Genomic DNA, 26,800 nt, shown 5'->3' on the forward strand with positions numbered 1-26,800 from the left:
CTGGCCTTGTGTAGAGCCCCTTTCCCTTCTGATTCCTGTTGCCACTACTGCTGCTTCTCCAGTGTTCTTTCTGCAATAGCCCAGTCTGGGCTCTGGTCTTTTTCTGACTTCCTTGGGGCCCTGAGACTCCGTGGACTATCCTGAGGCTTGAGCATGTGACAGTTGCTTGGGGCACAGCTGCTGCATTCTGTACTCCTTGTCCTGGTTTATCTCTTCTGCTCGTGCACATGTCCCATTGGACTTTATTGTCAAAACACAAGTTCAAAGATAAAATTGTTAATAATTTCAAGATGGTGACCACAAAAGCATAAGCCGAGAGTGGGGACCTTCTGAGAGTGAGGCTTTGTACAACTACAGGGTTTACATCCTGAAGTCTGTCCTGGTGGCAGGTCCAGCCTATGACACAAGTAACCCTTTTGCCTGGGCCATACACTCTGGCAGACCTATGATATTCAGGTGTCAGTGATGAGAAAAAAATGCAATGTGGAACAAGTCCCAGTAGCAAAGTTAACAATGAGGACCCCTGGGATTTTGGAGTAATGTTATCTACAGCAGGAATTATATATATTCCTGAATATGAGCCCTGATAGAGATGGAACTCGTGATCATGAGACACCAAATGACCGTGCTTCCTGTATTGTCCATCATGAGTGGGGTCCCCTTGGACCTACCAAGTCAAAGTTGGTCAGAATCAACAGTAATTTTACGTGAGATGAACTGTTACATCTGGAACCAAGCATGAGCGAGATCAGAGGGCATGAACAAGTGCATGCATAGGTAGCACAGACTCCCCTATCACTCATCATGGTTACCGGAGTACCCCCTCCCAGTTCACACCTGGGGTATAACCAGCCAAAGGAGGAGGAGAAAGGCCGAGCTTGGTTTACGGACAGAACAGCTTGGTTTATTGGTGGAAGGTGGAAATGGATGGTGGATCGCATTACAGCCCCACTCAGGGCTGGCCTTGAACGACAGTGGTAAGAGAACCATCCTAATGGACAAGGCTTTGGTTGATGTACCTGACCATCCAGTTGTGAGGTAAGGGAAGTGGTCTGAGGTTAGCATAAAAATGCATTCATTGGTAGTGGTGAATGGCCTTGGCTGGCCCTCATGAGCATAGAAGGAAAACAACTAGAAGACTGGAGATAGGGAGGTCTGAGGTAGAGGCGAAAGGATGGACGTACAAGAATAGGCACAAAGCGTGAAGATCATTGTGTGACTTCTTTATGCTCACCAGAAAGCATTCACCATGGAAGGGGCACTAAACAACAGGTTAGACAAATTAGCTTAGTTTAGGTTAGCCACCCTTTGCCAGCGGCTACCAAAATGCTGGCACGGTAGGCACCTCACAAAGAATGTCACGTGAGTACAGGTGGGCTAGCAGAAGTCTGGCTCCCAGCGGATAGGCATTGAGCAATCACAGTTTTTTTTACTATTGCAAAGAAAAGGTTATATTCTGTTACTTGGAAATCTAGTGTAACAACAATTAATTAAGCAGTAGTCAGGTTAGATGTCCAAAATTCCTCTAAGCACTCAAATTTTATGACTTAAATATCATTTATCATTAATAGCCTTTATTTATGGACTGCCTACTATGTTATTGCTATGTATTTCCTAAGGTCTAAGGCTTGATGGTTTTTGAAAGTACTAACATCCCTTTTTTTGCCCAGCATCCCAACTTTCTGCATTGAAAAGTCAATCGGAGAAGGACAAACATTAATGTTCTCATTCATTTGGGGAATATAAATAATAGTGAAAGGGAATAGAAGGGAAGGGAGAAGAAATGTGTGGGAAATATCAGAAAGGGAGACAGAACATACAGACTCCTAACTCTGGGAAACGAACTAGGGGTGGTGGAAGGGGAGGAGGGCGGGGGGTGGGAGTGATTGGGTGACGGGCACTGAGGGGGGCACTTAACGGGATGAGCACTGGGTGTTATTCTGTATGTTGGCAAATTGGACATCAATAAAAATAAATTTATTATAAAAAAAGAGTCGTCTTCATGTATAGTTATTAAGATGAGAATAGAGATTTTATTGTTGTCCAAGCATATAAATAAATTGTAATCAGCAAAAATAAAGAGCAAGCATGAGCTTCTATGAGCAGAAACTGAAACCCAGCAATGACCTTTTGAATTTCTCTTATGCTTAAGAATGAGTAATCCCTGAAGGATTAGAATGAAAGATTGAATGCTAGATTTTAGAAATCAGCCATTCCAAGCATAATCAAAGCTTTCATCAGAGCAGTTCAGTGTTTGTGTGTCTGAACATGCTGAAAAAAACTATCAGATGATCAAAAATGTTGAGAGTCTTGTTAAGGTAGGTTTTTTTGTTGTTGTTTTTACAAGCCTTAATTCATTTTATTTTTTGTTATGTAATTTTAAATGATGGGTATCTGAAGGTTATTGACAAGACCTTGATACCTGTTTGGAAATAATTTAAATGTTAAGAGCCTGTAGCTTGTGCACTAAATTCACATAAATTGCATTCTGTAGATTTTAGTGAATTGTACTCAACTTAGAGATGATGCGCCTTGGCTCCTTATAATGCAGCACTAGAACTTGTATCTGGTATGAAATAATTAGTATGATTATTTAAACATTAAAACTAAGGTTCCAAATAAGTTAAAATACTGATTATTATCAGTAGCATAATTAACCATGGTAAATTTAATTTTAGCTATTACCTTTAGTCACTCTCAGATTGAAATCATATTCTGTGAGACCAATAGTTCTCTCTTATATCCAACTAATTGGTTCAGAGCTTCAGGGAACTTGCTTGGGGCCTTCCAGTCACCAAGCAGCAGTAATGTAAAGTCCAAAAATGGGCTGCTCTTTGCTAACACCACTTCTAAGATTCTTTTAATGAGACTCTCTTTTCTTAGGAAAGCAGAGAGTTGGTTGTTCTTTTGTCTAGTTTTAGGGGCATACACCAGTGAACAAAACCGACAAAAATTCCTGCCTTACCGAGCCTACATTTCACTGACAGAAGACATAATAAATCGGGAGATGGTGTAGTATATTGGAAAGTGGAGTGTATTATGGAAAAAAGAGAACAAGGAAGGGGAATTAGGGAGGATAGGGAACCACAGTTTAAAGTGGGGTGGTTTGGACGGCCCCGGTGGCTCAGCGGTTTAGTGCCGCCTTCAGCCCAAGGCATGATCTTGAAGACCCTGGATCGAGTCCAGCATCGGGCTCCCTGCAGGGAGCCTGCTTCTCCCTCTCCTTGTGTCTCTGCCTCTCTCTGTGTGTCTCTTATGAATAAGTAAAATCTTTGAAAAAAGAAAAAAAAATAGGGTGGTTAGACCAACTGAGAAGATGACATTTAAGTGGAGACTTGACCCTGGTGACTAAGAATCATGTGCATATCTGGGAGATGATCATTCCAACAAATGCAAGGATCTTGAATCTGCTTTCCTTGTTATCTTTTACTTTGTCAATTTTGTCTTGTGTGATTTGGTACTGGTAGGAAATGAAAGATAATTTTGAAGTTCTGATTAATTTAAAAATGTTGACTGTCAATGACAGATTGTGTTTACTGGTCTTTTTCACCATCCCCTTCAGCTTACTTTTGAATTTCTTTGTCCATAGGTCCTGATAGAGGTACCCAACATGAGGTGCTGAAGATTAGTAATCACATCTCTTACTGGATGGAGATAAAGGGCCATGAAGTCAAACAAGAAAAGAGATCCAATTTCACTTTTTCCCTTTATGAAAGTGCTGTTTGCTGCAAAGTTTGGCATATGAAAGAAGGCTCCTGAGACTCTATTCAATGTTGGGAACAATGGTTAAAAAAAAAAAAAAAAATTTATTTTTCTATTTTGTACATTTTAAAATTAAATGGATATAGTAGGAGTTAATACAGTTTACAAAACCATAAAATAGTATTTCTAGTATAATTTCAAATTCTGGATACCTAAGGAAAAAGTTATTAACATTTTGCTTTTCTTAAAATTAACTCCAGTTTCAAGAAGGGTCCTATTGTTCTCACTCTGTTTACAAGTATTGTGGTGGTGATGCCAAAAGACCTCAGGTTTCTACCTGTCGGGTCAGGCTCCATTATGAAAGTGCCTTGAAAAGTAAAAAGTGTGCTGAACACACACAAAGCACTACCATTGTTCACTAGGTGCATTGTGGTTCCTTTTAGAAATATGGCAAATATTTAATGGCACTAGGAGATAGACAAATACATATTCACCCATAATGGAATATGTAGTCATCCATAATGAAAGCCAGACACTTTAAGAAAAATTCACTTTATTCTTTGTAATGGGCAGTTATTTAGCCTCTCTGTGCCTCAGGTATCTCATCTGAAAAGTGAGGATAAAATAGCGCTTACCTTTGCTACTATGTGTAGTAAAGAATGTTAGACTTATCCAGGTGATCATTTGGAAATAAATATCAAAGTGTTACGTTGCACACCCAAAACAGTGATATGTCAATTATACCTCAATAAAAAAAATACTATTTACCTGCTTTATAGGGTAGAAGTGAGAATTAAGTGGGATAATTTGTACAGGGGGATGAAGAACAGTATCTGGTGTACAAAAAGCACTCAAAAATGGAAAATTGTTATTTAATTCACAAAATATGCAGTGGAGGGGCCTCTCAGAGTTCTTCCCTTGAGACCTCCTGTAGGATACATCTCAGGATAGCACGGGAACCTTTGATTTTACTGCCAGAATCAGGCATGTCAGCTTATTGGTTTGGCCATTTCAAGGACATTTACTAAAACCCTCATCTCTGTTAGGTCTTGTGCCTGGGAATTAGGTGATCTTAATCTAGCACTTTATTTTTCACTGAAGGATAAAAGTTCACAGCTTTATTAAGGCTCAAGTATATGCCGGGCCGCCTGGGGCTCAGCGGTTGAGCCTCTGCCAGGGCTGAGGCTGTGAACCCGGAGTCCTGGGATCCGGGATCCAGTCTGCATGGGGCTCCCCGCAGGGAGCCCGCTTCTCCCTCTGCCTCTGCCTCTGCCTCTGCCTCTCTCTCTCCCTGTCTCATGAATAAATAAACAAAATCTTAAAAAAAAACGTCTCAAGTGTATATATGCCAAGTCTTCGGAAAGGTTATGGTCAGAGGCTAAGAGCACCTTAAAAGGAGCCCAGATCGGGTGGGGGGTGGGGTGGGGAGGAGGTGGGGGGTGGGGAAGTGAGGTGCGGAGGAAGTGGGGGTGGGGAAGTGGGGTTGGGGGTGGGAAGGGGGGATGGGGAGGTGGGGGTGGGAAGGGGGATGGGGAGGTGGGGAGGTGAGGTGGGAGGGTGGAGGGGTGGGGAGGGGGAGAGGGGGAGTGAGGTGGGGGTGGGGAGGAGGTGGGGCAGTGAGGGCAGTGAGGTGGGGATGGGAGGGGGAAGTGAGGTGAGGGGTGGGAGGAGGGAGGGGGAGATGGGGGTTGGGGAGGTGGGGGGTGGGAAGGGGGGATGGGGAGTGGGGAGGGGAGGGGGGAGAGGGGGAGGGGAGTGAGGTGGGTGTGGGGAGGTGAGGAGTGGGGGTGGGGAGGTGAGGTGGGGGAGGTGGAGAGGTGAGGTGTGGTGTGGGGGTGGAGAAGTGGGGAGGTGGGGGGGTGGGGGGTGGGGGGTGAGGTGGGTGAGGTGGGAGGTTGGGGTGTGGGGTGGGGGGGGGGCTCCAGGCGGCGGCCTCCTGCGCCTCCTGCGGGGCGTCGAGGGCTCCCCGCGGGCGTGGCGGGGGCTGAGCGGGCGCCTAGAGTCGCCCGGGGCGTTGGGAAGGCGGCGCGGCCCGGGCGCCCTCCCCCCGGGGCCTCGTCGGGCCGCGCTCTGGCCACGTCCTCCGCCGCGACGCGCTGGCCCGGCGCTGCCGCAGGTGCCGCAGGTGCCGCAGGTGCCCGGGCGCCCCGGTAGGCGGGGGGCGTGGCCGTCGGCGGCGCTGCGGGCGCCGCAGGGTGCCGGGGGGGGGCCGGGGAGGCCGCGCCTGCTCCCGGAACTGGGCGGGAGGAGCGGCGGGCGCGGGGCCGCGGGGCCGGGCGGGCATGGAGCGGGTTCCCGCGCGCGGGGCCGGGCGGGGGCGCGGGGAGCCCGGGGCGGGCGGGCAGGGCGCGGCGCAGCGGCCTGGGGGCTCGCGGGGCGCCCGGGGCGCGGGCTTGGGGGCGGGGGCGGGGGCGGCGGAGGAGCGGGGCGCGGAGCCGGGGCCGGGCGGGCTGGCGTCCCTGGTGAGCGGGCTGCTCACCGAGCTGTACCGCTGCGCCGACGACGAGGAGGCGGCGGGCGGGGGCCGCGGGCCGGGGGGGCGCCCGCCGCGCCGCGACAGCCTCGACAGCTCCACCGAGGCTTCGGGCTCCGACGTGTTCCTGGGCGGCCGCGGCGGCGCCGGCGACTCCCGGGTGCTGCAGGAGCTGCAGGAGCGGCCGAGCCAGCGGCACCAGCTGCAGTACCTGCGGCGGAAAGGTGAGCCCCGGGGAGGGGGAGGGGGGAGGGGCGGGGGGCCGGACCCTGCCGCTCACCTGGGCACGCCTGCCGGACCCCGTCGCCCACCTGGGCACACCTGCGGGGGCCGCGGCTCACCCGGGCACACCTGTGGGGGCCGTCGCTCACCTGGGCACCCCTGCCGGGGCCGCCGCTCACCCGGGCACACCTGCGGAGGCCGCCGCTCGCCTGGCCACACCTACAGAAGCCGCCGCTCACCCGGGCATACCTGCCGGGGCCGCCACTCACCCGGGCACACCTACTGGACCCCGCCGCTCACTCGGGCACACCTGCGGGGGCCGCCGCTCACCCGGGCACACCTGTGGGGGCCGTCGCTCACCTGGGCACACCTACAGAAGCCACCTCTCACCCGGGCACACCTGTCGGGGCCGCCGCTCACCCGGGCACACCTACTGGACCCCGCCGCTCACCCGGGCACACCTACGGGGGCCGCCGCTCACCCGGGCACACTGCGGGGGCCACCGCTCACCTGGGCACACCTGCCGGGGGCCGCCAAGCGCTCAGATCTCAGGTTTGGGGCTGAGTCTCCTTTGACCTGCTGCGAGTGCCCACAGTGTCACCGATTGGTGACCACACCTCGTCCTCACTGTACCCCCACCTGCCTGCCCTCCAGAGCGCTGAAGGGGAACCGCAGTTGGCGGCGGCTCCGCACCCCTTACCCCGCCAGGTGTTTGTGGAGGCCCAAAGGGAGACGCAGCCCACCTTCTGATTTCACCTGCACAGCTGTAGGACAGCTTTGGAGTTTCTGATTCGGTTACCCAAGTCGCCTAGAGGGCGCCGGGAGAAGAGAGGCGACTCCTGCGCCTGATTCCCCCCCACCCCCTTCTTCCCCTAATCCGCCCTCGCGGGCCAGGGCGCTAGGATAGTGCTGCACCAGCGGGGCGGAATAATTCGATAATGCAGTTTCTAAGCAGAGCGCATGAATTCCATTTCTGCCAGCCTGTCTGGTTTCAGAAAGCTCACGAGGTGGATTTTTTTTTAACCCCCTCGGTGGAGGATTAGCGGAGGGCCCTACTGTGTGCGACTACTGCTACCTGCAGTTGCAAGGGTCCATCCGAAAATGGCCTTGTTTTGGGCGGGGAGAGGCTAATGTGGTGTTTTTTTTTTTTGTTATCAGACTCTGATGCTCACGTTCTAATGAATTTTTTTTCCCCTCCCTCAACCGGTCATAATAGTTTGCTTTTCAGGCACTAACACAGTAATTGCAGTTGTCTTTTTTTATAGGTGTATCAAGACTTCAATTTACCAAATGAAGTGGGATGTGGAAACAGACGCTAAGTCACCATAACATTTCTTGAATTATTGTCCTCCTGCTAAATTACCAGGAGAGGGAGGAAGGAGAGAACACTGTCCTATCACTGTCCTATGGCCTCCCATCTCCTCATTGTAATCAGTCTAGCTGGTGTCAGCGGGGAGGAAAACACACACATCAGAAAAGGAATAAATCTGTCTGCCTTCCCAAATCTGTGTAAACAGCTTTCAACTTCCTCTTTTGGCTTCCTAGCAAAAAAAAAAAAAAAAAAAAAAAAAGTCCCCCCCCCCCCCCCCCAGATGATTGTTACAAATGACTTCCACCTTCCTCCCCCTGCCTGGGACTTTGACTGGAATAGTGCCATTTCATTTAATACAGTTATTTGGCTGTTCTCGGGGTGCCTGTTTATGCCAGGAGTTACATAGGGCAATAATTCTTTCAGAATCCAACAAAGTCAATTTTGAAGAATTATGATTTGGCTTTCTGTTTTTACAAAGCTGTTCACTTTTCATTACTGAGCACATTTGGGGATTGGTAATTTCCTTTTGGAGGAGGAAATTTGGCAAGCTACAGCGTAAAGAAGAGGTAACAGTACAGCTTTACAAGAGGATTTCAAGCCAGTAACCACTCTATTAATTCCTAAGACCTGTAAGAGTCTATTCTTTCCAGGTCTGCCTTGTTGCATGGCTACTGCCTGCTAACCTTTCTTTCCTTTAAATCAACCCTGTTAGGATGAACGGAAGTGCCATATGCTAGTACTCTTACAGACACCCCTCGCTTTTTTTTTTTTTTTTAATGAACATCATTAGAATACTAAGAATAAAGAAGCTGGTAGAAGCACCTGGAAACAGCTGTCTGCATAAATAATTTTATGGTTTATTAAATTACTTGACTTTTTTTCAGGGTCAAAAACGTCCCTCCTAACATAATGCTTAGTAAGAATCTCATATACTGCAGATAACTCGTGTGTTAATTCACTCTTCTCTCTATTCGGAATTTTGCCGTAGCACCTATTTAGATGTTTAGCATGGATAGGTCCTTCATTTACAGGAGGCATCAAAAATGGTTTCTCAGGAAATCTTGGCTCTCTTCTCAGTGTTTTCCTAAAGGAAGTGGACTTTGAGGTCAGAAGGCAGGAGTTGGTATCCTGCCAGTGTTCATTACTAGCTCTGGGACCTTGGGCAAGCTTTTTTTAATTTTTTTAAGACTTTATTTATTCATGAGAGAGAGAGACAGAGAGAGGCAGAGACAGAGACACAGACAGAGGGAGAAGCAGACTCCCTGCAGGGAGCCCGATGCGGGACTCAAACCCAGGACCCAGGGATCATGACCTGAGCCGAAGGCAGATGCTCAACTGCTGAGCCCCCCAGGTGTCCCTCAGGCAAGCTTTTTAACCTTTCTGTGTCTCATTTTCCTCGCTTATGGATGCAGATAGTAATAACACCTAACCTGAGAGAGGACTGTGGAGATAATTACTTAAGTTAATGTGTATAAAATGCTCAACAAACATTAGATACTATTTTTGTTATTATCATATATGCCAGAATGCCTCAGAGGGGAGGTTGTCCACTGCTTGTCAGTTGATGATCTCACTTCTGCTCATTTATTTAACCTCATTTAACAGGAAGAGTGGCTGATTCAGTGGGGCACATAAAAATAAAGGAAACCTTACTTCTGTCTTTGAGATGCTTATATACCAGTAGATATTGCTGTAGAAGACATTTTTAAACTCAGCTATGATGATTTTTCCCATATTGGACAATACATATAATTCAGAGAATCACAGAGCTGTAGGTACCTTAAGGGTCACTAAAAAGGACTGTTTGTTGGAAGAAATCTGTAATGTAAATGCAAGATGATGATATTCCTGCCCTTTTTTCTTTCTGAAAGGAAAAATTTTGAACATTCAAAGAAAGAACAGAGGTTCTATGGAAGGAATCTAGGAAAGAAGAGCCCTCTGATCTCCTCTTATAGCTTGTTTCCATACTTAATTGTCCTTAGGGCACAAACATGATCATTTAACCTAAATGCGCTCTTGCTCCCCATTATATATCACCATGTTTTAACTCAAGGTAAGTGGAATAACTGGTCTCTGTTCTCTTCTACATTACTATTATCCCTTATTCTTATTTTAGTGCTACTTATATTGATTTTTTTTTAAATTTTTATTTATTTATGATAGAGAGAGAGAGAGAGAGAGGGGCAGAGACACAGGCAGAGAGAGAAGCAGGCTCCATGCACCGGGAGCCTGATGTGGGATTCGATCCTGGGTCTCCAGGATCCCGCCCTGGGCCAAAGGCAGGCGCCAAACCACTGCGCCACCCAGGGATCCCTTATATTGATGTTAATACAGACCATTCACATTTGTTTCTCAGCATAAACTCATAGGCTAAGCAGAATTTGAGACTCAGAACATTGCCTTGCCTAAGATCACAAAGGTAGTTGGTTGATCCAAAGTGAGTTTTTGTTTTTTTTTTAAGATTTTATTTACTTATTTGAGAGAGAGAACATGAGAGAGTGAGCTTGAGCAGAGGGGGAGGGGCAGAGGGAGAAGCAGACTCCCCACTACAAGGCTCCATTCCAGGACCCTGGAGTCATTACCTAAGTCTAAGGCAGATGCTTAACTGACTGAGCCACCCAGGTGTCCAAAGGGAATTCTTCTCGAGGTCAAATGCATTTTCCATGATGTGGTCAAATATGACTCTGTCAAAGGACCCTCCTTTCATTTCTGTTATGCAGAGCCCCAAAGTTCATTTTCTTTGACTCTCTGGAACTTTTTAAAAATTTTTTTTACTTTTGAACACTTCTTTTGTTCTCTTATGGATCCTTGCTAATTTCTCCAAATCTGTTTAAAAATGAATGGATCCAAATCCTACACAAGATCTCTAATGAGGGCCTAGTCAATGCTAAATTGAGTGGAAGCTTCTTCCCTGACTGGCAGGTCACACTCTAGTGACTAATGGTAATATCATGTGACAAATGGGTTCCTGGGTGGCTCAGTCGGTTAAGCCTCTGCATTTGGCTCAGGTCATGTTCCCAGAGTCCTGGGATAGAGCCTCCCAGTTCTGTGAGGAGCCTGCTTCTCCTTCTCCTCCTGCCCCTACCCCCACTTGGGCCCTCTGTCTCTGTCTCTCTCTTTCAAATAAATAAATAAAATCTTAAAATCAGAAAACACAAACCAAGTGTGACAAACAGAACTCCCAGATTGTAATGATTACTTATATAGAGATTGTCCATACTTTTGATTCCCGAATCTTTTTTTGTTTGTAGAAAAACAGCTGTTAGAAATATTAATTTTATGATTGTAGAATTATCCTTCACTTATCTGTTTAAAGGAATGTATTTTCTATCATATCTGAAAATTTGCTGAGTTTCTAAAATGACTACTGTACCTAATAGTCAAGCTATTGGAAGACTATATATTTAAAACAAAATCAATATTGGTATATTCATCTACATCAGAAAATGTGGTTATATTATTTACTTTTAACTGATCATTTACAAAGGTGAGTGCTTTTGAAAACATTTGCCATCAGCTGTTAGGTTTGTCATTGATGGGACAGACTCAAAAGGATTCTTTTCTTGTAAGCTTGCCATCTGAGCACGTTAATCATACAAAATACAAATGCCAGGGATCCCTGGGTGGTGCAGTGGTTTGGCGCCTGCCTTTGGCCCAGGGCACGATCCTGGAGACCCGGGATCGAATCCCACGTCGGGCTCCCGGTGCATGGAGCCTGCTTCTCCCTCTGCCTATATCTCTGCCTCTCTCTCTCTCTCTCTCTCTCTCTCTCTCTGTGACTATCATAAATTTAAAAAAAATACAAATGCCAATTTTCATGCAACCAAAGGTAAATTTGTAACCAGAGCTAAATATTACAAGAGTCTTTGCTTACATGTTGCAAGTGGCCTCACGGATAAAATTTATCTTACAGTATTTGTTTCACAGGCAGGAAATAGATGAGTGACTTATTTGAACAAAATATCTTGGCTGAATTCGTATAGGTACTCCTGAGTGAGAACCCAGAATTACCTGGTTTAAATGGGTGTTCTAGATGTGTATCCCATGATTAGTATTATATTGGTATTTGTATTCCTCTCTGGGTATTTATTTTCTTATTTTTCTTTGCTGATAGACACTAATGAACTGAAGATAATCCTTCAAGAGCTAAAGCACAGAATTGGCATTCAGTCGGCAAAGCTACTTCGGCAGCTGAAGCAAAAAGACAGGCTGCTGCACAAAGTACAGAGAAACTGCGATATTGTGACTGCGTGCTTGCAGGCTGTGTCACAGAAGAGAAGTAAGTACTGGGCTTCGGGGCAGCCCTTTTGCTGCATGTGTCTGAAATGTTAGTGGAGCTGAGCCAGTAGTCAGACTTGAATATATTGCAAAGTTTTAAATAGAAGCTTATAGCGTGGGAACTAAGAACCAGGAACAACCCAGTTTCCTTTTTTTTTTTTTTTTTTGGTTACAATGTATGGTACATGTCTGATGTTACAAAATTTGTTTTTTTCATCCTGGATTTGAAGTGGTACTGCATTTTGACAGTGGTTATTTTTACCTGATGCTAAAGAATGACTAAAATCTTTATTTTTAGAATTGCATCAAATAGGCACAACCTGAAAGGCAACTATCTTTGTCCTCTTATTTGGTGTCACTCTAATAAGTGGATTAAAAATTGACTTAAAAGGACACTTTTGTAACAGGATCGTTCAACTTGCTTTGAAATCTAAGAGGGACAAAATGTTTTAACAAACTAAATCCATCTCATGGGTCATCCATTCACAGCTAAGGGCTGTGTGGTTTGTTACTTGAGTTGAAAATGTTAAATCACTGACCCATGTTAAATTCTAGATATAAAGACTTGTGACTTAATTTTTAAGTTCTCCATGTGATAGTTTTATGTTTTATTCTGCTAACATTTCCTTATTTTTGTTTTGTATTCTTTATTAACATGCAGCATGGCAAAACAGTATGTTCAGGTATGGCAAATAGAGGCACCAATGATGTTTCAATAAAATGCCTGTAAGAACTTTTTAGGTGCATGTGAAAGTTGCCTTACTTTGTTTCTTTACGCTGTCACATTTTATATATAAAGTGATATCTTTTGCAGTTTTTAAAAAAATTCCAAATTAAGATGTTTGTTTTTATAAAATACAATGTTCAGGGCTTGGTTAGTTTCAGATAATAAAATCAATGGCTTACATTGATTCTTATGTTTATTTTCAAAAGTAAATACCACATTTTCTTCCTCCTGTTTTATTATATCTTTGCTTACAATCCTCAAATTATTATTCTTGCTGTTTACTAAAGAAGATTTCAACCTAATATATATATTAAGCAGAATGTTGCTTAATTAAAAAAAAAAAAAAAAGAATGTTGCTTAATTATCATAATGATACAATAGTCCATACAGAAAGCTGGGGTGTCCTTAAAGAGACTGGTTTTGAATAGGGTTTTCCCCAGAGCCAGGTACTTGTCTGAAATAGCTAGAAAAGGGGAATACAGACATAGGTATACATACACATAGATGTACATTTATGTATGTTTAGCTATCTACAATAAGTTGGCATGTGTTATATTTGATATTTTTCCATGGATTCTGATTGATTTACAAGTAAAAATGCTGTTATTTTCCCATTTTTATTTTGAAATACCGTGATTTTTCTCTTTTCAACTGTGTTTTCAACTACCCATTATTATTGTTTGTACCAGAAGTGAAAAGCACAAAGCGGTAAATGCATGGAGTTTGGATGTGTGGGAAAGTAGAGGGGGGAGGAATCAGTGTAAGGAGACAGAGCAGAATGTCTGGCTGGCACAGGGTCATGGGTTGGTAATTAATTAACAGGGGCTGATAATTATTTAAAGTTTGGATTTATTTGACTGAGAAAAGGACTGGCATTTGTGTCTTTTAAGAAAAACATGTTCACAAGCACCTAATTCAATTTGTGAATTTGTGAATGCAGCTTTCCTATATATTTTAGAGTTTGTCTCTTTAAGTCTAGACAGTTTTGTATTTCAGAGTATGGGGTTAATGCCTCTTAACCTTGGGAATTCAATTATCACTTTGGTAATAAGGCTCAACTAAATGGAACAGAAAGTATTTTGTTGAATTAAGAAAGGATAGTGGATCAAAATTATCATTCTTATGATATTATATTATGATGTAGACATTGTTCGAAATTTGACTAAATTGTTATTTCTCCAGGGGTTAGATGTTTTGTGACTAAATGTCTTATTCCCATAATTGCACATTTTGCCTCTTTCCTGAAAGTCAACTAATAGATACATTTGATTAGAATTCTAAGGAATTTAGATTTCACTATTTTACATTCAATAACTAAGCTTTCATTTTAGTGGTGATTGGCAGTGATGCATTTAAATACAACATGCATGTTGAGTTCTTTGTATTTAACATACAAAAGTTCAGATAACCCCTATTTTCCCCTCTATATATGGATCCAGTGCTGACAATTCTTTTCCTAAGTGATATTCCCCCTTCTATAACATGTTATAATAGAAAACAATTTTAATCTTTGATTAAAATAGGTCATTTCCTGTTGATAAACCAAAGGGGATATAATGATTTCATAAATAAGTATGGATTATGAACCAAAATGACTAGATCATTTTTATTTTGAACACATATGATGAAACTGCCTGGATTTTATGGTTTCCTACACTAAGTCTTACATAGAATCCTTTTATATTTATTTATTTATTTATTTATTTATTTATTTATTTATTTATTTATTTAAAAAAGATTTTATTTATTTATTCATGAGAGACACAGAGAGGCAGAGACACAGGCAGAGGGAGAAGCGGGCTCCCTGCAGGAACCCCAGGACCATGCCCTGGAGCTGAAGGCAGACTCAACCACTGAGCCACCCAAGGTGTCTTTACAATCTTTTTTATTTTAAAACAGAGTTGGGAATAAGAAGAACAGGATCACTATTTGCCTTGTAGAAGAGTATATTTTTCTCCCTATATTTAACTGTGTATCAGACGGTAACCATGGTACAACCAATTTAGTATATGTGCTGCCGAAGCAAGTATGGTACAACCAATTTAGTATTAATAATAAAATTAACGATAGAATGGTAGCAGCTGTCACTATTCATTAGGAACATGGAGGTGAAAAAAAAAAAAAAAAAGGGAACATGGAGGTGTGCAGGAAAATCCACCTCAAGGCTTCAAGACAATGAGAAGAATAAGATGAATATTTGGCCAGGAGTTTGATTCTGATGTTAAGATTTTTAAGTGGTTTGTTTATCTTATGATTTAACTGAAAACACTGAAGGCAGAGGGAGGCTCTCTTAATTATCAGCATTTCCTAATTTTATAATTTTCTGCATCAATGTAGTAAATATTTAAGTTATGCTGGTTGAGTTTGTGAAATGATATTATAAATCAAGTGGTAAAATCGAGCTGTCATTGAGAAAATATGGTAAGAAAAAAGGGTGGGAAAAATGTAAACATTCATAGAAATATTGTCTTTATTTTAGCCTTGTCAATGAGTACAGGAATTTTAAATAGCTTATAGTCTCATTTGACTGATGTGTGTACTCTGGCATCTTGATAATAATGTGATTAAAGCTTGCTATCTATTATAAATGCCTGGCAGACACGGGTACTTGTCAAATAGTGAGTGGTCCTTGTTCTTTTCCTACGGTTGTCTTCTCTAAAATAGTAACTTGTTCTCTGTGGCAGGAGAAGGAATCAGTGTGGCTCTGAGTTTGGTGGCACTGACATTCAACATATTCCACTAGGAAATAGTTCTCTGTGTTTTTTAAACAAATTATAAAAGTAAATGCAACAAAAACAAAGTAAATGCACTCAACCAGCCATTCCACTCCTAGAAAACTGAAGATGTATGTCCCCACAAAAACTTGTACATGAATGCTCATAGTGGCATTATTCAAAATAGCCCCAAAATGGAAACAACTCACATGTCTATCAATGGATGAATGGATTAACAGAAGTGGCATATCCATATAGTGGAATAACATTCAGTCATGAACAGGAATGCAGTACTGATTCATGTTAAAACATGGATGATTCTTGAAAACATTATACTAAGTGAAAGAAGCAAGACGCAGAAGTCCACGTGTTGTGTGCTTCTATTTGAGATGTCCAGAAGAGGTAAATCCATAGAAATAGAAAGTTGATTAGTGGTTGTCAGGGGCTCAGGTAGAGAGAATGTGGAGTGACTACTAATACTATAGGTTTTTTTCATTGGGGTGATGAAAATGTTCTGTAATTAGGTAGTGGTGATGGTTACACAATTTTGTGGGCATACTAGATATTGCTAAATGTACAATTTAAAAGGGTGAATTTTATGGTGTGTGAATTGTATCTCAATAAAAGGTGTTAAAAATATAATACACTGCTTATGGAAACTTTCGAAAATGCAAAGTTATAAAAAGAGGAAAAATCATTTTCGAAAGACAATCTTTTTATAATTCTGAATATTTATTCAAGTGTGTTTTTAAATTCATTATTTATTTATTATTTATTTTTTCATGAGAGACACAGAGAGGCAGAGACATAGGCAGAGGGAGAAGCAAGGCTCCCGGTGGGGAGCCTGATGTAGGACTTGATCCCGGGACCCCAGGATCACACCCTGAGCCACAGACAGACGCTCAATTACCAAGCCACCCAGGTGCCCCTAAGTGTGTTTTTTAAAAAAGATTTATTTATTTTATTTTGAGAGAGAGAGAGAGAAGGAGCATGAATGGGAGGGAGGAGAGGGAGACAAGTAGACTTCCTGCTGAGCAGGGAGCCTGATATAGGACTTGATCCCAGGATCCTGAGATCATGACCTGAGCTAAAATCAAAAGTTGGGCACTTTCACTGACTGAGCTACCCAGGTGCCCCACAAGTCATTTTTTACACAAAGTTTTTCCAAAATCAATGTACTATATAACATTTCTGTATCTTGTCTTTTTCATGTAACCTCATATGCCATTGCCGTAAGTTATCTGTAAATATAAGTTCGAAGGATTGATGCACTGCTTTTCAGTCTACCATTTTGTTTTGTTACAACATTGTAATAGTTAAAAATCTTTCAGTCATGAGTACAGAAACACAAAATGATTTAAGTGAAAAGGGAAATTGATTGGCTTACATAATTAGGACGCCAGGGATGTGGCTTCAGGTGCAACTAAATCAGATACCACTGCTCAAATAGCATCTTTAAGGCTATGATTTCATCTCTTATCTGTGCTTTCCTCTGCACTAACACCAAAATGGGCAATATAGCAGCTCCAATTAAGCAATCTTACCTGAAAGAACAGATCTCTTTCTCCATAGTTCCAGAAAGTTCTGTAATTCAGCTGGGTCACCTGCTCACTAAGAATAAGTATTTATGTGTGTAAGGAGGTGGTAAAGTGATAAGTACTGTAGGAAATAAAACAAACTGGTACTGGTGCTGCCAGTCTTTTAAATTTTAACTATTCTAGTGAGTGTTTATTTGCTGTGGATTTTTGTTTTCATCTTTCTGATTACTAATGCGGTTCAGCACCTCTTCATATGTTTATTAGCTATTTATCTCTGAAGAAAAGGATTGTCTACTTTTTCTTATAGCTCTGCAGGAGTTTCTAAAGTGTCCTATATGTGAGGTTTAGTCGGATACGTGCATTGCAAATACCTTCTTCCACCTTTTTGGCTGGCATTTTCACTCTCTTAAGAGTGTCATTTAATGAATGAGAGGTCTTGGGTTTTTTTTTTTTTTTTAATTGTTGTTGAGGTAGAAATGATATATGGCATGATACTTGTTACAGGTATACAACATAGTGGTTCAATATTTGCGTATATGGTGAAATGATGACCACAGTTAAGTCTAGTTGAGATCCATCACCGTACAGTTACAGAATTTTTTTTCTTGTGATGAGAACTTTTATAATCTATTTTCTTAGCAACTTCAACCATCAACACAGTATTGTTAACTATAGTCACCTCATGACTAAAGGTTCTTAGTTTTTCATTTTTATTTATTTTTTAGAGGGAGAGAGAGAGCGAGCGAGAGCACACACACATTGGGGAGGGGCAGAGGGAGAGGGAGAGAGACAATCTCAAGCAGAATCCATGCCCAGTGTGAAGTCCAACACCTGGCTCGATCTCATGACCCTGAGATCATGACCTGAGCTGAAAACAAGAGTCGGCACATAATTGACTGAGCCACCCAGGTGCCCCAAGAGTTCTTAGTTTCTAAAAAGTACAATTTATTAGTCTTTTAGCGTTTTGAGGGGCTGGCTTCATGGGCATGTGACCTGTGTAGTCACACAGGGCCCTATGGTCAATAGGGACCCACACCTGGTTTAATGCTTTGCTATTGCAGAGCAAGGGGTTCCACAAATTATGTAGCCAGTCCTGCCTTTATGGCTGGTGCCTTTTCAATTTGCTTAAGAAATCTTTTTTTAATATCAAACTCATGAAGATACTCTCCTGTATTATTTTCTAGAAGCTTTATTATTTTGTTTTTTTGTTTTTTGTTTTTTTTTTTATATTATTTTGTTTTGATCTCTATATCTAGATCCACCTAGAATGGATTCATTTTGCTTGTGCGATATGAAATAGGAGTCAAATTTCATTTTTGTCCATATGGATGTCTGATTGACTCAGCCCTGTTTATTGAAGAGACCATCCCTTTAATCACTGTTCTGAGGTGATATTTTGCATAAAATTAGGTGTCTGTATGTGTGTGGATCTGTTTTGGGGCTCTTGAGGGAAGGGAAACAAAAGCAAAAACTGTTTTGTTGTTTTATTTGTCTATTCTTGAACCAATAGAACACAGAGAAAGGCAGAGACACAGGCAGTGTCTCTGTTGTATTGGTTCAAGAATAGACAAATAAAACAACAAAACAGTTCATTTTGCTTCAACAGTGAGAAATTATTGCATTTTATAATAACTCTTACTATGTGATAGTGTAGGTTCTTACACCTCATTCTTCAAGATTATTTTGGTTCTTCTTGGCTCTTTGAGGAGAATGACATCTTTAAAATGTTGGGTCTTTCAATCCATAAAAATAGTATTTTAAAAATTATTTATTTATTATTTATTTATTTATTTATTTTTTTTTTTTTAAAGATTTTATTTATTTATTCATTATAGTCACAGAGAGAGAGAGAGGCAGAGACACAGGCAGAGGGAGAAGCAGGCTCCATGCACTGGGAGCCCGACGTGGGATTCGATCCCGGGTCTCCAGGATCGCGCCCTGGGCCAAAGGCAGGCGCCAAACCGCTGCGCCACCCAGGGATCCCTTAAAAATTATTTAAATAATATTTTACAGTTTTTTAAAACTTTAAAGTCAAGTTAGTTAACATAGAGTATAGTATTGGTTTCAGGAGTAGAACTTAGTGATTGATCACTTAGGTATAACACCTAGTGCTCATCCCACCAAGTGCCCTCCTTAATGCCATCACCCATTTAGCCCATCCCCTCCCCGCCTCCCTTCCAGCAACTCTCATTGTTCTTTATAGTTAAGAGTCTCTTGGTTTGCCGCCCTCTCTTTTTATCTTATTTTTCCTTCTCTTCTCCTATGTTCGTCTGTTTTGTTTCTTAAATATATGAATGAAATCATATATTTATCTCTCTCTGACTGACTTATTTTGCTTAACATTATAGCTTCTAGTTCCAGACGTGTTGTTGCAAATGACAGGATTTCATTCTTCTTGCTGTCCAAGTAATATTTCATTATCCATATCTATATATCTCACATCCTCTTTATCCATTCATCAGTTGGTGGAAGTTTGAGTTCTTTCCATAATTTGGCTATTGTTGATAGTGCGTCTGTAAACATATAAACATTGGGGTGCATGTGCCCCCTGTGAGTCAGTACCTTTGTATCCTTTGGATAAGTACCTAGTAGTGCAATTGCTGGGTCATAGGGTAGCTCTATTTTTAACTTCTTGAGGAACCTCCACATTGTTTTCCAGAGTGACTGCACCAGTTTGCATTCCTACTAACAATGCAAGAGGGTTCGTTCCCCTTTCTCCACATCTTCACCAATATCTACTGTTTCCTGAGTTGTTGATTTTAGCCATTCTGACAGGTGTGAGGTGGTATCTCATTGTGGTTTTGATTTGTGTTTCCCTGATCATGAGTGATGTGGAACATTTTTTCATGTGTCTGTTAGCCATTTGTACGTCTTCTTTGGAGAAATGTCTGTTCATGTCTTCTGCCCATTTCTTAACTGGATTATTTATTTTTGGGGTGTTGATTTTGATGAGTTCTTTATGGATTCTAGATACTGGCCCTTTATTCGATATGTCATTTGCAAATATCTTCTCCCATTCTGTCACTGGCCTTTTATTTTTTTATATTTTTAATAGATTTTATTTATTTATTCACGAGAGACACACAGAGAAAGGCAGAGACACAGGCAAAGGGAGAAGCAGGCTCCCTGTGGGAAGCCCAGTATGGGACTTAATCCCAGGACCCCAGGATCATTACCTGAGCCAAAGTCAGATGCTCAACCACTGAACCACCCAGATGCCTCTCAGTGACCTTTTAGTTTTGTCCATTGTCTTCTTTGCTGTGCAGAAGCTTTTTATCTTGATGAAGTCCCAATAGTTCATTTTTGCTTTTGTTTCCCTTCCCTCGAGAGACATGTCCAGTAAGAAGTTGCTGTGCTTGAGGTCAAAGAGGTTGCTGCCTGTGTTCTCCTCTAGGATTTTGATGGCTTCCTCTCTCATATTTAGGTCTTTTATCCATCTTGAATTTATTTTTGTGTATGATGTAAGAAAGTAGTCCAGTTTCATCTTCTGCATGTGGCTGTCCAGTTTTCCCAACACCATTTGTTGAAGAGACTTGTCTCTTTTCCATTGGATATTTTTTCCTGCTTTGTTGAAGATGAGTTGACCATAGACAGGTGGGTTAATTTCTGGGTTTTCTAGATCTGTGTGTCTTTTTTTGTGCCAGTACCATACTGAAGTATGGTAAAAAAAGAAGTTCCAGAGTATGGTCACTTTTTCTGTACTTTGGAAGAGGTTATATGAAACTGGAATTATTTCTTTCATGTTTGATATTATTTGCTGGTAAAATATTTGGGTCTGAAGCCTTCTTTGTAGGGAGATTTTATTTTAATTAATTAGGGATCCCTGGGTGGCGTAGCGGTGGCCCAGGGCGCGATCCTGGAGACCCGGGATCGAATCCCACGTCGGGCTCCCGGTGCATGGAGCCTGCTTCTCCCTCTGCCTATGTCTCTGCCTCTCTCTCTCTCTCTCTGTGTGACTATCATAAATAAATAAATAAAAATTAAAAAAATATTTTAATTAGTTAATTAAAGATTTTATTTACTTATTCATGAGAGACACAGAGAGAGAGGCAGAGACACAGGCAGAGGGAGAAGCAGGCTCTCTGTGGGGAGCCCGATGAGGGACTCCATCCCAGGACCACAGGATCATGACCTGAGCCAGAGGGAGATGTTCAACCACCGAGCCACCCAGCTGCCCCTGTAGGGAGATTTTATTTATTTTTTATTTTTTTTATTTTTAATTTTTAAATTTTTTTTAAATTTTTAAAAATTTATTTATGATAGTCACACAGAGAGAGAGAGAGGTAGAGACACAGGCAGAGGGAGAGGCAGAGACACAGGCAGAGGGAGAAGCAGGCTCCATGCACCGGGAGCCCGACGTGGGATTCGATCCTGGGTCTCCAGGATCGCGCCCTGGGCCAAAGGCAGGCGCTAAACCGCTGCGCCACCCAGGGATCCCGGGAGATTTTAACTTACAGATTCAACCTAAAAAAATACTTATAAACTTATTTACATTTTCTATTTCTTCTTGCATCAGCTTTGGTACATTATATAGAATTTGCCCATTTCACATAACTTATCCCATTTATAGGCAGAGAATTTTAAAGACTATTTTTAGAGTTCCTTCGGTGTTTCAAGATATTAAAACAATTTCACTGATGTAAACAGGAGTTTACTTAAAATATATTTTATATAGAATGTAACATCATATATGTATTAGAAATATATTAAAAAATAAAGTTCTATGTAAGTGGATACCTACCTAACCAAGACTTAGTAATAATTACTAGCACATTAGAAGCCCGAGTGCTCCTCCCTGTGAAATTTCCTTTCTTCCCCACATTTGTGTTGATCATTTCCTTACTTTATAGTTTTTCTATCCTCTGCATTCTTTCCTCAACAATGTAAAGTTTTCAGAAACTGAGTAGCAAGCTCAAGCCTAGTTGTACAGGGAAAGGGTAATTAATGTTGCCTCTGTTAGATAAAAGCTCCCCAAAGATAAACCAGTCTCTGGGTCACAGTCTGGTGTTAGGTTCCCCTGAGAATGCACAGGACCCCCTTCTGGGGGATCTAGGGGGCTAGGCTATAAATAAGTCCTGTGGTATCTCTTGCTGAGTGATCCGCAAAGTTGGGGGAGTGGCCTGCTTTTTATTTTTGACGATGGCCTTGCTCTTGCTCTCAGAAGTAGGTCAAAGCAGAACACTTTTGTGAGCATGGAGGGAAGGGAGGAGAGAGTGAGCACTTTGTCAGCACATTGTGAGATAAACAACTGCTCTCCTAGGCATTCTGTCCTCGAGTTAGAAAGATTGCCCAGTAGCAGGAAGGATCTTGTGTTGACCTCCATCAACACAACTGTCACTTGAGCCACAGTGCTATGGTCTGGACTAGCGGTGCTCGGTCTGTTAGCTTGGGATTTCCCTTCTGTCTCTTTGGCCCTCTCCAGTGTTGGATCTTTTGTTCTCTTGTCCCATGTTTTCTTCTTTCCTGATTATTCTTTCTATAGCTGTGCCCATATGCCCTTGAGCAAGAGTGCTTGTGAGGTAGAATTTTGGAAATTGTGCAGGAATGCAAATGTCTTTATTAGATCTTCACTTTGACAATTTGTACCTGCTCTGTTGACTTCTCGCTTCCATTTTTGCTCTGGAGAAGTCTGAAGCCTTTCTGATTCCTCATCCTTTGTCCTGGATTTTTTTCTTCTTTTTTTCCTTTCCTTTTTGAAAGCTTGTGGGATCTTCTCTTGGTTCTTGGTGTTCTGAAATCATCATGTTCATGATTATGTTGCTTGGTGTGGGTCTGTTTTCACCCACTGTGCTGGGCCTAGATAGACTCGGTCAGGCAACTTACATCCTTCACTTCTGGAAAATTTATGTGAATATTTCTTTGGTGCTTTTCCTCTCTCCTTTTCTTTTTTTCCTCTTTCTGGAATTCTATTTTTTGGCTGTTGGAACTTCTGGACTAGTTTTGTAATATTTTTTGTTTTTTTTATTTTCCATCTCTCTATTTTTGGTGTTTTTTTTCTTTTGTTTTTTTCTTAAAGATTTATTATTTTGAGAGGGGGGAGAGAGAGAGAGAGAGTGCACACATGCACTAGTGCAAGGGTCAGAGGGAGAGGGAGCGAAAATCCTTTTTTTTTTTTAAGATTTTATTTTTTATTTATTCATGATAGACATAGAAAGAGACAGAGAGAGAGAGAGAAAGAGAGAGAGAGAGAGAGGCAGAGACACAGGCAGAGGGAGAAGCAGGCTTCATGCCGGGAGCCCGACGCAGGACTTGATCCCGGGACTCCAGGATGGCGCCCTGGGCCAAAGGCAGGCGCCAAACTGCTGAGCCGCCCAGGGATCCCCGGGAGCAAAAATCTTAAGCAGACTCCGAACTCAGTGTGAAGCCCGATGCGGGGGGGCTCCATTTCACGACCCTGAGATCATGACCTGAGCCAAACCAAGAGTTGGACACTTAACCAACTGCACCACTCAAGCACTCCTTGTTTTTGTGTTGGTTTTTCACTTTACTGTCTTGGAGACTATCTCAACTTTATTTTTCAGTCCTGTTACTGAGACCTCTTTTTGGGGGGTCATTACTTGAATGCTCATTTTCTGTATCCTACTCTTGTTTCACAGATTCATATATTTTCTCATTGTTTCAAAGATATTAATGAGGGACACCTGGGTTGCTCAGTGGTTGAGTGCCTGCCTTTGGCTCAGGGTGTGATCCTGGGGTCCAGGATCGAGTCCCACATCAGGCTCCCCAGAGGGAGCCTGCTTCTCCCTCTGCCTGTGTCTCTGCCTCTCTCTGTGTGTCTCTCATGAATAAATAAAATCTTAAAAAACCCCAAAGATATTAATGATAGACACTAAGACAAATAGAAAACAAGGAATAAAGAACCTTTCAAAACTGTTATTATGGTTATTTATTATACTTTAAAGGCCAAATAGAAATTGTAAATAATAGATATCAAAACTTGAAATAAAAAAAACTATTATTGGGGTAGCCCAGGTGGCTCAGTGGTTTAGCACCTGCCTTCCACCCAGGGCATGATCTTGGAGACCCGGGATCGAGTCCCACATCAGGCTCCCTGCAGGGAGCCTGCTTCTCCCTCTGCCTGTGTCTCTGCCACCCCCCCTCTCTGTTCTCTTTCATGAATAAATAAATAAAATCTTAAAAAATACCTGTTATTATATTTAGAGTCTTTTCTCAGATTTGTGGCAGTCCTTGGCTGTCTGCTCATAATTAAGTGTGGGAGTCTAAAGTAGTGGACTTGAACTCTGAGGTGTTGAGTAAGGCTTACTGATTTTGAGCTTCATTGAGGAGTCACCTGGATGGCCCCCAGGTGCATATGTTCAGGTCTTTCTTTTGGGGCTGCTCAGATTCCTCAGGGAAGAGCTCCTGTTTGGACAGGGAAGGTCTGTGGGGTAAGAGCTGGGGTCCCTGCATTCAGCAGTCAGCCTGTAGGTGGTCACTGAATCCCTCTGTTTTAGGTAAGGCACTCACCCTCAGCTGGCTCTCCAGTGATTCCCTGTTTGAACCCTCTTCAGAAATGAAACCTTCAAACCTTTGTAGGGATGAGAGAGGAGTAATTGCCCAACCTCCTGAAGTAGAGGAGAGGATCTAGGGATGCAATTGTTTCTCAACAGCTTCCTCCACACTCTCCTTATTAAGCTTCCTCAGGAGCTGGCCGCCTATCCTTGAGTGTTTTGTGGAATATGTGGTGTCATAAAGCTTTGTCCTGTCAACTGGGATTTGGCTTCATAGGCTCTGCTAAGTCAATTTCTACTTGTCCTATGTCTTTTCAGCTTCAAAATTCTGTTGTTGTCTCTGTTCTTTTTTTCCCTGTTATGATAGAAATCCCTATACTGTATTTTTAATGTGGTTTTGGTGGGGATCAAAATTATGTGCGATTTTTTCCGGTCTTTCTTCTTTTTTTTTTTTTTTTTTTTTTTTTTTTTCGGTCTTCTTCTAACCCAGATGTGCACATTCTTTTTTTTTTTTTTTTTTAAAGACTTTATTTATTCATTATTGAGACAGGCAGAGACACAGGCAGAGGGAGAAGCAGGCCCCATGCGGACACGATCCCCGATCCCAGGTCTCCAGGATCACGCCCTGGGCTGAAGGCAGCACTAAATGGCTGAGCCACCCGGGCTGCCCTGCACATTTTTTTGATGAGCTCATTTGTTTTGATAGCTGAAAAGAAATTATTGTGTTTTTTCCCCTAGTTTTACTGAGACATTGAAGGAAGTTAGCATTTAAATTAAGGTAGATTTAAAAAAATAAAATAAATTAAGGTCAATTTGCCTTACATTTGGAACTTTGTGGTGGAATTGTGAATTTTAGCACAATGTTGTTAATATTGATAACAGATTTAGATATGTTTTGATATATAATTAGCAGCTTGATCTGCCTTGAAGTAACTTAGTAAGAATTTGACAAGATGAAAGAAACAGGATTATAACTGCTTATAGTATTTTTAGCACAGCCTCTCATTTTCTTTAAACTCTTTAATGTCTTGCAGCTAAGGATTATTTTTTCTGTTTTGTCCTAATTTGCTTATTCTTACACATACTGCAAGTTTGTATAATATTTGGAACAGTAATAGCTTTTGAACCTCTGACTTTCAAGAGATTCTGGTGGCTTTGAAAAAACAGTAGATGTTTCTTCTGAGCTTTTACAAAGAGAACGGGCTTTTAAAAAAAAAGAAATCTGAATCTCAGAATCATTTAGAGCCAGAAAAGAACTTAAACTTTAATTCTGCCTACTCCCAACCTTATGGTTGAGTTAGATGAGGTGTTGGGGAGTTGAGAGTTTTGCTAAAACTCACTCAGCTGGTTGGTGACTCAGGGCTTCCCCAGTTGGTGTTTTTGTTATCGGTTAGGACAAAAGAAAGATATATATACAGCCAGCAGGGGGTGTTCTTCTCTTTTAAACTTCCTTTCTTTCTCTTTCTTTTTTTTTTTTTTTTAAGGTTTTATTTATTTATTCATGAGAGACACAGGCAGAGGGAAAAACAGGCTTCCTGCCAGGAGCCCAATGCAGGACTCCATCCCAGGGATCACTATCTGAGCCAAAGGCGGATGCTCAACCACTGAGCCACCCAGGCTCCCTCTTTTAAACTTTCTTGAGAGCACCGTTAAATTTGTGTTCTCTGTACAGCAGACCTCCCTTATCCACAAGCAGTAGATGCCTGAAACTGTGGATAGTACTGAACCCTCTGTATACTATATTTTTTATACTATATTTTTTCCTATACATTCATGCTAGGATAAAGTTTAATTTATGAATTAGGCACAGTAAGAGATTAACAACAATAGTAATAAAATTGAACAGTTATAACAATATACTATAATAAAAGTTATGTGAGTGTGGTCTATCTCTTTCTCTCCCAATATATCTGATTGTGTTGTACTCACCCTTCCTGTGAAAAGAGATGATACGATGTCTGTAGGATGAAATGAAGTCGGGATATGATGTGTCAGGAACATTATTTGCTTCTGGACCACGGCTGACAGTGGATGATGGAAAGTGAGACCACAGATAAGGGGGAACTTCTGTGTGGTGGGGGCTTGAATCCCAGTTCTGCCTCTGACTAGATGTGCAATCTCATGCGAGTTTCTTAACCCCCCTGTGCTTCAGTTTTCTCATCAGGAAATAGGGGATGGTGATAATACCTACTTTAGAGGGTCATTATGAGAATTAAGTGAGTTAAAGTATGTAAGATTGTTAGAATAGTGTTGACTATATTATTTACTATTATTTCCATGACTGTGGGAAGGTTTAGAGGCCACCTTTTCCATCAGCGTTTGGATACTTGCCTTTTTTAAGGCAACTGTGAAGGTTGCTAAGGATCCTTATATTTTAAAAGAA

At 42.0% G+C, this 26,800-nt stretch overlaps 1 protein-coding gene across 1 annotated transcript in view; it reads left to right on the top strand.

Annotated features, from left to right (window-relative positions):
• Positions 1–6,239: 6,239 nt before the first annotated feature.
• TBC1D30 (TBC1 domain family member 30) overlaps positions 6,240–26,800 on the top strand; it is an 84,391-nt gene continuing 63,830 nt past the window's right edge. The window contains exons 1-2 of the mRNA XM_025476709.3: positions 6,240–6,399; positions 11,824–11,988. The gene's annotated coding sequence lies outside the window, so the exon portion shown is untranslated. The remainder of the gene's footprint in view (positions 6,400–11,823; positions 11,989–26,800) is intronic.

This window comes from Canis lupus, chromosome 10 (genome assembly GCF_003254725.2).
Source record: "Canis lupus dingo isolate Sandy chromosome 10, ASM325472v2, whole genome shotgun sequence".
Lineage (NCBI taxonomy): Eukaryota > Metazoa > Chordata > Mammalia > Carnivora > Canidae > Canis > Canis lupus.